The 9,983-nt window shown below is 37.1% G+C and overlaps 1 long non-coding RNA gene across 3 annotated transcripts; it reads right to left on the bottom strand.

Annotated features, from left to right (window-relative positions):
* Positions 1–2,655: 2,655 nt before the first annotated feature.
* LOC130220828 (uncharacterized) lies at positions 2,656–4,635 on the bottom strand. Of its 3 annotated transcripts, none has more exons than XR_008836235.1 (7): positions 4,551–4,635; positions 4,257–4,386; positions 3,801–3,859; positions 3,648–3,707; positions 3,332–3,442; positions 3,191–3,254; positions 2,656–2,756 (listed from the first exon to the last, which is right to left on the bottom strand). It is a non-coding gene; the product is annotated as an uncharacterized LOC130220828 (long non-coding RNA). The 3 variants fall into 3 exon arrangements; XR_008836236.1 differs by having other exon boundaries at positions 3,332–3,417; XR_008836234.1 differs by having other exon boundaries at positions 3,332–3,420; positions 4,551–4,634.
* Positions 4,636–9,983: the final 5,348 nt, after the last annotated feature.

Below are 9,983 nucleotides of genomic sequence, written 5' to 3'. Positions count from 1 at the left end.
GTTATTAAACACCTGAGTTTAAACAGTTTATTAAATTACTGAAAATATTAATTTACTGTTATTTGTAATTTTTTTGTAATTAGGCTTGTATGCAGCAGGTACAAGATACATCGACTCATTTGCAAAGCGTCACTTGAAGTTTGGATCCTATTAAGTAAAATGATGTTATTCGGATATCAGTGTTATACTTGTAAAAAAGTTTAGACATTTTAATATAACTTGTGTGTATATCGTAAATGTAAGCTTACATTTTGTGCGTATTTGCGCATATCAAGTGTACATTATCACACACACACACACACACACACACACACACACACACACACACACACACACACACACACACACACACACATATATATATATATATATATATATATATATATATATATATATATATATATATATATATATATATATATATAACATTACATATTCTTCGATAATTTCGATAAAAAGTCTGTTGGCTACTTCAAATATATATTTCTTACCAGATCCTTGGGCTAAATGAAGAGGTTAGGTAGCCTGGCGGGAACGAACGAGTCTAAGGGAGTGATTTCCTCAGAGATATATTGTTTGCACCTTCAGCACGCACGCAAGCCTGGCGTAGGTGAATATAGCATGGTTTCACACCCGTGTCCTGCTCTTCCTGGATATTGGTTCTCAGATCACATTAACTCTACCCGTGCAGGGTATTTCCAAATCTTTAAGTTGCATTCTAACGTGTTAGCCCTAGTTAACTTATGATAAAGAAAATCATACCATTTTAAAAATTCCCCCCAGTAACTGATTTCACTTCATCAACATTTAATTTTAACTATTTACGCAGTGTGTAAAATAACAGAAATGTGCTGTAGTTTATTACAAGGTTTTGTAGCGTATTATACAACACCAATCCAGACATGCACTGCACACTATTACACGTGCAGAAAAGACCCTTTTTACAACTTTTCAAGGTTAAAAGAGTTGTCAGAAGAACAATCAATATTTCAGAAGCAGAAATAAACGAGGGGAAAAACATGAATTATAAAGAATGTGAAGCAACGATTTAAGTACAATTGTTATGTGTGTGTGGGTCAGCTGTTTAACACATGCGTTCTTTACTATTCAATTCAATTCAATTCAATTCAGGTTTATTTAGGCTAGCGCTTTTTCAAAGCAGCTTTACAAAAGATGCATATTGTAGCATTAGTTAGTTATTGTAGGTTAGTTACAATAAAATATAAGTTATTATACACAGACATCGTTAACCTGCAATTTTATAGCCTATGGGATGTCTATATGGACATGTTTATTTCATATGCTGTCCTCTACTGCTGCTGTAAAATCGAATAAAACACATTGGGGACGGAAACGAGATGACTGTCTGTAGTTCAAGTAAATTTAAGTCTGTTCAGTTTCTATTAGAATCAGTATAGTCCCGCGTTAATGACGGTCGTAAAGTTAGTTTGACGTTTGAAAACCCTTTCAAAACCCTTTGCACATTTTATATTTTGAGCCAAACTACATCATATAGAGATACATTGTGCCCTAGTTGCACAAGGCTTAATTTCTCGAGAGAATTAACCATATGAATTTAACATTTTTTTTCATATGAAATAATACAATGACACCAGTTCCAAAATGTTCAGGAAAAAAATCCCAATTATTGCACAAGGCTCCGTTTTTGGAATTAGCATCATAGCTTTTAGTATGATCCCCGGCTGCGTTCATGGCATGAATGATTTCAGCGTCCACTACAAAGGAAGAGCAATTGCCAATCTGAAGTTCGCTAAAAACTGAACTGTAAAAAATAACTTTAAAAGCAAATTACACGTGAGAGATGTCTTTAGGTTTTGTTTTATTAATAAATTTATTAATAATAATTAATAATAAGTTTTAATAGGAATAGGGCATAGGGGGGATAACTGTGAATAGCACACAGCCAGGAGCACTACAGCTCCAGAGGGGTAGCTCAACTGCACGCGTTTGCCACGCAGTTTGCGAGTGTTCATTGAAACAAGGGATTCGGGAAATAGCAAATCACTGAGCCACACGTGTAGTGCATTTCTGTGTAATCACTCTCTTGTTCCAGCCACACATACTCAAGTTGAAACTTGTGTTCGACTCTTTATTGTTGACCTTATTTAACAATACCCAGCAAACATTTGGACGTCCGATTACCGTTGAAAAGACGTCGCTCCGCCACGTTGCGTCCTGGTTGAAAAGTAGTGCCAAAATGAAAATCCAACCGACGTCTTTTACGTCTTCTGGCCGTGAATCGCACGTCATTTCTACACGGTCCCTGCACGTCGAAATATGTCATGTTCTGGACGTTTTCTGGTTGTTTTTAAAACGTGTTATTTCTTTATAATAAGTGTTTTAATAGCCTAATTATACATATAAAACAATCTAACTTATTATTTAAAGCTGTGAAATGCAATCAGGTCCAATTTCAGACCAGTTATACCTGAACGTCTTTATAGCATTGTAATCACGTGTAAATCATGATTAATACATTATGTAAGGATGCAATGGTGTTACGATTAAAGCAAATTATTTATTGTGCATATACTAACACAGTAACAGATATACATCACTGTTAAACAGACACATCTAATAAAAATAAACAAAGCAACAACACAGAAATATGGACAACACAAGTGAAATGTTTTTATTTCTAATATTCTTCAGCTCTTCCTGGAAGGTGCTTGCTGTGTTCCTCCATTGCAGCATCTTTTTCTGTGTCTGTAGCATCTGGACTCACTTCACAGCATCTGAGGGAGGAGAATATGATATTGTATTATCCTACAACTAAAAACGTACAATATATCAAGAATTACTGTCATGTTTTGTGAATGAACAGCAACACGCAGAGCAGTATCTAATGTCAATACATACACATTCCCTACTACTCATCATTTTACAACTGCCCATATCCAGTTTTGTGACAAGCAAAGACTGTCATTCATGGCTTACACTAAAATTATAATTTAATATTTTTAGTCTGCTTGACAGCCTGAGTCTGTACAAACATTTTAAAACATCTGAACATTAGGCATGTCTATAAGGAGACGTACAATGATGAATAACAGATAAAATCTATAGTTTAAATAATATAACATATGGGGTTAATTGTTGGGGTAGTAAAACATATTTTCCTGAAATATTGTGCAGAAATAAACACAAACAATGCAAGATAAATATGTACCTGTTTATCAATCTTTTAATCAGGCTCGGACAGAACATCCACCAACTCCGGACAGTTGCTGAACCTAATTGTGACACCAAAATCCCAGTCAGAGCGATCCAGACAGACAGAGACACACATTCTTTCACATTTCAAACTTACACAGATGCGGTTCTTCTCTTCAGCTTTGATGAACACTTCACAGGATCTCGCTCTCAGAATCCAGTCTCTTAACAGAACATGTAGACCTGCTGGAGTCCACAATGACAATTACTGTAACAGAGCAATAGCTAATATCAGGCTTATGATGACGTTAACGTTTCTAGTTGCAATTATTTACTAAAGCGTTTATCAGGATACGCAGTAATAAGATCACAATACTCACCACAGGTATAAAAACTAGCTCTAGGTTTGCAAATGTGAACTCATACACATTATACACCTAAATACACTTTTAAGCATTCAACAAGTTTCTCACCTACTCTGGAGTGTCCTCAGGGAGTGGGATGACAAAGGATCATTTGCACTGGAGACAATTCTACAGACAAACAAAACAACAGTGAGAAAGGTAATAATGAAATTATTTAATGAACAGCAAATAAATAAATGCAAAGCCTTATATGATTCTTACAGTTGGCCTGGAGAAAGAGTATTGAATTCTGTCTGACAGATGACTGACTGTTATTCACCCTGCAAGACAAATTTGAACCTTAATGCAGTTTAATAAATTACAGTACAAAAACTATTTTACAGGAGCAGTTAAAAGAAAAGTGGTTAGACTTTACCTGTTAAAACTCCACATGAGCTAATAACACCTACATGCATACATTTACCATTTTATGTTAGTGTAAAATATTAAGTAAATAACTTTTTTATATACATGCTCATAAGTTTTGCTCTTTTTGTTAACGACAGCCTTTTAATGTAGGCTAAACTAAATCATTAATACTGGTATAGTAATAAATGATGGAGACAAATCTACAATAGAATGATACTATGTAGCTTTTTGTTAGCTTTTCTAACAAATTCGTGCATTATTATCATTATTAAATTGTTTTATTTATACACCATTCCACTCCAAACTCACCTGAAATGGTCATTTTCAGCTCTGACTGAACACACAGCAGGTGGATGATGGGCAGAGATGCTGGAAAACATGTTGACCAGCTGTCTTCGAGGACCAGTGTAGGGAACCCCTGATAAACTGCGCCAGATTCCTGTAATAACATGACATATTGCTTAAACGCGACTTACTTTTAGCATAACGGCTAATTTTAGCCTAATCAAAGCAACTCCACATCGCTACTGGCAATGTGCATCATTTATTTCAGTTCCTTCGTGTAAAACTCAATGTTATTAAACGAATACAAACTGTACTTACACGGTAGGAGTCTTGTGATCATTGTCCAACTTTTCGCCGCGTCTTCATGTTCTCGTCGTGCTGGACAAAACCGGAAGAAAATGAAATTTGAAAACAGCGCCCTAGAATCCCGCGGGATTATGTTAGTCATATCGCGAGATTTGTTAGCGTTAGGTGCAAAAAAATAAATAAAATTGCATTATGGTTTTAGAAACAGTGACTTTACTATCCTTTCACCGCACAGGACACTTTATGAATGTAATTGGTCAGTTGACAAGATGTAAATAAAAGTGATTTCTGTATTTCATAAAGATAAATCTGTTTTTAATGAGTTTAGATGCCTGAAATCTGTCCACGTACCCACTTGGGACACACATATATTAAGTGTATACCCAGATGTAAGTGCAATACTTTTTAATATTTCATAATTTCAGCAAGGGTATATGATGGACTATAAATGTACGTGTAAAGGACGTCATTTGTGGACTTAATCAGGACATGGTATATATTAAACTACATGTCCATAAAATCGTAAATACACGCAACCCCAATATAAATAGACATGTTTAAATGTATACAAGCATATATTAATGCATTTTAGAACATGTTGTGGATTGGTGCCGTGCGGTCGCGACGAATTTTGGCTGTGGAAAGCACGTCGCTTTCAGACCATCAGTACACAATTGATGCCGTCGCGGAGCGACATCTTTTGGCCGGGGAAAGCACGTCGTCGTCCGACCAATGTTTGCTGGGTAATAACCCTGACCCGGGGTATGTTTCCCAAAACCATCGTTAGCCAACTATATACTTATAAGGTCGCAAGTTCCGTCGTTACAAACATAGTTTGTTGATTTGCCGTTTCCCAAATCCGTCGCTCCAACGAACATTCGCAAACTGCGTCGCAAACTTGAGCGCTCGCAACTACAGCTCTGTCTTTGAAACACAGTTCCTGGCTGTGTTCTATTCCCACTTATTCCCCCTTTTGCCCTATTCGTTTAGAACATTCTAAGTAAATAAGCATTAAGGTCATCTCTCTTAGGTGTCATTTGCTTTCTAACTATTTTTACAGTTCAGTTTCATGTTTACAGTTGTGCTCCCTTCGCAGTGCCCTTTGAAAACATTGATGTCATTTTGAACACAGCCTCATGGCGGAAGCTATAGGTGACCAATCATTTAAAATCTGAATTTATGTTACGTCTCCAAAGCTTGTAAAAAACAAATTTCTTTTAATTTATAGTGGGTTAGGCCTATTTATTAAGTATCTGTACTGTATATGACATGGGCCAGCTGGTTAGAACTTTCTGCTGTGGTTTACAAGTGTCAAATAGTAAAAGTAACTTTAAAAAAACAAATAAACAATATCCTACTTTAATAATAAGAATAATAATAATCATCATCATCATCATCATTATCATCATCATCATAATTATTAATAATATTATTAAAGCATGATTTTTTTTATTTCTAATATATAATTATTAATTTCATTTATTGGTAAATCGCCTCATTATTTATAAAATTTATATGATATTAGAATACCTGTTAGATTTTGGAAGTGATTTCATGTTTTAGAATAGGATATGTCATATTAGTTCTCAATGGTAAAGTACTGGCACTCTTGCTCATTGTATTAATATAATCACTGAAGGGTTCATAATTATGTTTCAGTGTATTACGGTACTGTAGTGATGACGTCATGTTGTTTACGTGCTTTACGTCTCCACGTTATACTGTTGTTGAACGGAAGTGTTCGTCTCGTGTTCATGCTGTACAGAGAGAGCATGTGAAAGTGAGGAATAAAAAGACGCTGATAAAACGATTCGTTCTGTCTAGTGCTTAAGCTACGCACTAAAAGATCAACAGGTTATGGGCCCAGGCAGCGAGACAAGCGATCGTTTTTTGATAAAGCGAAGTTAACGCGACGTATTACGCGTGCTAAGTTAGCAAAGATGGTAAGCAGAGCGGGAGGATATCTAGCGCCACAGTTTCTGTTCGATGGATCAGAAGAAACGTTTGATCTATGGGAGACAAGATTCTTAGGACATCTACACACTCTGAAGGTAAAAGAAACTATTACATCAGCCTGCTGATGCTGAAGCGGAGCAACTAGCCGAAGACAGACGGAAGAACGCTGATTGTTATACTGAACTGATCAGACTGGTCGATGATAAAAGCCTATCACGGGTAAGACTTGATGCTGCCGATGACGGGAGAAAAGCCCTAAAAATACTGAAAGAGCATTACTCGGGCAAAAGTAAGCCACGCATTGTAACTCTCTTCACAACAACACAGACACAGGTTGTTTCTCCAGAACGGGCGTTTATTTAAGGTCGTCCATAATGTGCTTTGCGCCTGACGCCATGACGCCGTGAGAACTCGTTGGTCGCTTGTCATGAAAAGAGGGTCCTTGGTTTAATAAAGTCTTCTTCACTGTCCTTTTTGACTTATGACAGCAACAACTTTAAGCTCCCTAAACATGTAACTTTACACAGCATTGACATGTGTCTGTTCATCGTCCGTTTATCCGGCGATTCATAAACAAGTCACTCACATTACACGTCATTTCCTTAAAGTGACACGTTTCTATATTACATGTCTTAAAATACAACAAATGAAATAATACATTTAAACCTTCCAACACATTTACATTTATAAATACACTTCAGCCAAATTAATACAAAATATTATAACCTTAAATCACTAAAGAATGAAATATGAAACAAATATGTAAATAAATGTGCAATTATGCAAAATGCTTGATAACAGCACTTACACACATTATAAACATGTACACAGCATTGACTCAGCTTCGCATGAGTGACAATGAGAGCCTTACAGACTATTTGATACAAGCAGAAAACAACATTACAGCTTTAAGGGATGCTGGAGAATTAATAAGTGATGGACTTACCTTAGCGATGGTTCTCCGAGGACAACCGGACAAGCCACTAGCCATCCATATAACCCAAAATGAAGACGATGTCACGTTTACAGATTTTAAAAGAAGACTCAGAGTTCATGAGGAGACAGAGAAAATAAAAGTTGCTACTACAGATAATGTGATGAAGACCTACACGAGACAAGGGCAAGGCTCTTACAAACCACACACAAAAGATGGAAAAGATGAAGATGTAAATATAATATGCTGCAGATGTGAAATAAAAGGGCACAGGGCCCGGAAATGCTACAAAAGAGTGTGGTGTGATCACTGTAAAAGTAATACACATGCTGAATTCCTGTGCAAGAAAAAGAGTGACCGAGATGGTGTCAGAAAATTTAAGGATGAATGTGACAGTGACCAGGATCATCTATTTAAAGCTAAACACTCAGAATATGAGAATATGTCACACAACATAAATGAGAAGGGCATTATGGTAGATGCTGGAGCGACATCACGCATTGTGAATGACATAAGAAAGTTTAAGGATTTTGACAGCTCTTTCCAACCACAGACTCACTCAGTAGAGCTAGCTGACGGGACAAGGTGCAACGGAATAGCCAACACAATCTCACGGCAATTCGTAACTTTTTGATTTAGTGGCTAATTCCTACGAATTCGTATGATCTAATTCGTACAATATAGTACGATTTGGTCATCCTCCAATGACGGTGGGGTTAGGTGCCACGCCTCCTTTTTAAAACTGTACAATTTCGTACGACTGAACTCGTGCAAATTCGTACGAATTAGCCACTAAACTGTCAAAACGTAAAATACTTACGTTTTCTCATGAGATCAGGCTGGAATAGCACAACAGAGGGGAACGGCTGTAATTCACTTTCTAGATGACAGCGGACACCAGCACAGAGCACAACTAAGGGATGCACTATATATGCCTTCCTATCCGCATGATATTTTCTCTGTAGCAAGAGCAACTAATGGCGGAGCAACAGTCATCTTTAAAAGAGGAAACTGTCGCATGATCACCAAAGATGGCAACAAATTTAATATTCATGAGACTGGAAATTTGTATTATTTGCCCACTGTAGAAGAAAATGCTGATCAGTGCAAAGTGTGCCACGATCTACAAACTTGGCATGAAATTTTGGGTCATTGCAACTACGAGAATGTTCGGAAATTACAAGATGTAGTTAGAGGCATGAATATAAAAGGAGATACAGCTAAGAAAAACTAATTCACACAGATTTGGCTGGTCCTATGCCAACACAGAGCAGAGAAGGACACAAATATGCCCAATCTTTCACAGACGACTACTCTGGAACTATGTTAGTGTACTTTCTGAAATCTAAAGCAGACGGTACAAGCCACAGAAAAGTTTTTGTCAGACATCGCACCTTATGGAGAAGTCAAGTGCATTCGTTCTGATAATGGCACTGAATTTACGAGTCGTGATTTTCAGACACTTCTGATGAAGAATAAGATCAGACATGAAACATCTGCACCGTATTCACCTCACTAGAACGGTACAGCAGAGAGAGGATGGAGAACACTCTCTGACATGACCAGATGTTTATTAATTGAAAGCAAGTTGCCAGAAGAGCTATGGAACTACGCAATGCAAACATCAGCTTACGTGAGGAACAGGTGCTACTGTAGCCGTACAAAGAAGACTGCATATGAGTTATTCACAGGCAGAAAGCCAGATGTTTCCAAAATGCAGAAGTCTGGATCTACATGCTTTGCTTACAAACAAAAAAAGGCAAACTTGACTCGAGATGTGAAGAGGGAGTTTTCATTGGATACGACAAAAACAGTCCAGCGTATCTAGTGTACTACCCCAACACAGGGAAGATCCAAAAACAAAGGTTAGTGACATTCAAAACTAAAACAACGAGAGAAAAAGAAACTCAAACATCTGAGACATGTACAGAATTTCAGATTATGAGTCCTAAGATCAGCAATGAAGGTAGAGATGCAGATCTTAAGGATGAACCAGCTCAGGATGTTCAGAGTGACACTTCAGAGACTTTATCTGAAAAGACTGAACATACGCAACCAGATAAAGCTACTGAAACTGCAATGAAAAAGAATCCTACATGAGCACGGGGGAAGCCAGCTCATTTACAGGACTTTGAGACTTACAATCAAGAGGACAAACTGCAAACATGCATTGACTCCTGTTATAGAGTAATATGTGACATACCACAAGCCTATCAGGAGGCTATAACATCCACAAACTCAATGCATTGGAGAAACGCAATGGACAAAGAGATGAAATCTCTTGAAGAGAACAAGACTTTTACACTCACTCAGTTGCCACAAGGAAAACAACCAGTTGGATGCAAATGGGTTTACACAGTAAAAAGAGACACTGATGGATCAGAAAAGTACAAAGCAAGATTCATTGTAAAAGAATACAACCAGAAACAAGGCACTGATTATGATGAGACATTCTCTACTACAGCCGATATGACAAGTGTGCGAGTGGTTATGCAAAAATCAGTGCAAGAAAATCTGATCTTGCACCAGATGGACGTTGAGACTGCTTATTTGCA

This window comes from Danio aesculapii, chromosome 3, assembly GCF_903798145.1.
Source record: "Danio aesculapii chromosome 3, fDanAes4.1, whole genome shotgun sequence".
Classification (NCBI taxonomy): domain Eukaryota; kingdom Metazoa; phylum Chordata; class Actinopteri; order Cypriniformes; family Danionidae; genus Danio; species Danio aesculapii.
Note: the sequence above shows the minus strand (reverse complement) of the source record. Positions and strands in the feature narration are given on the sequence as shown.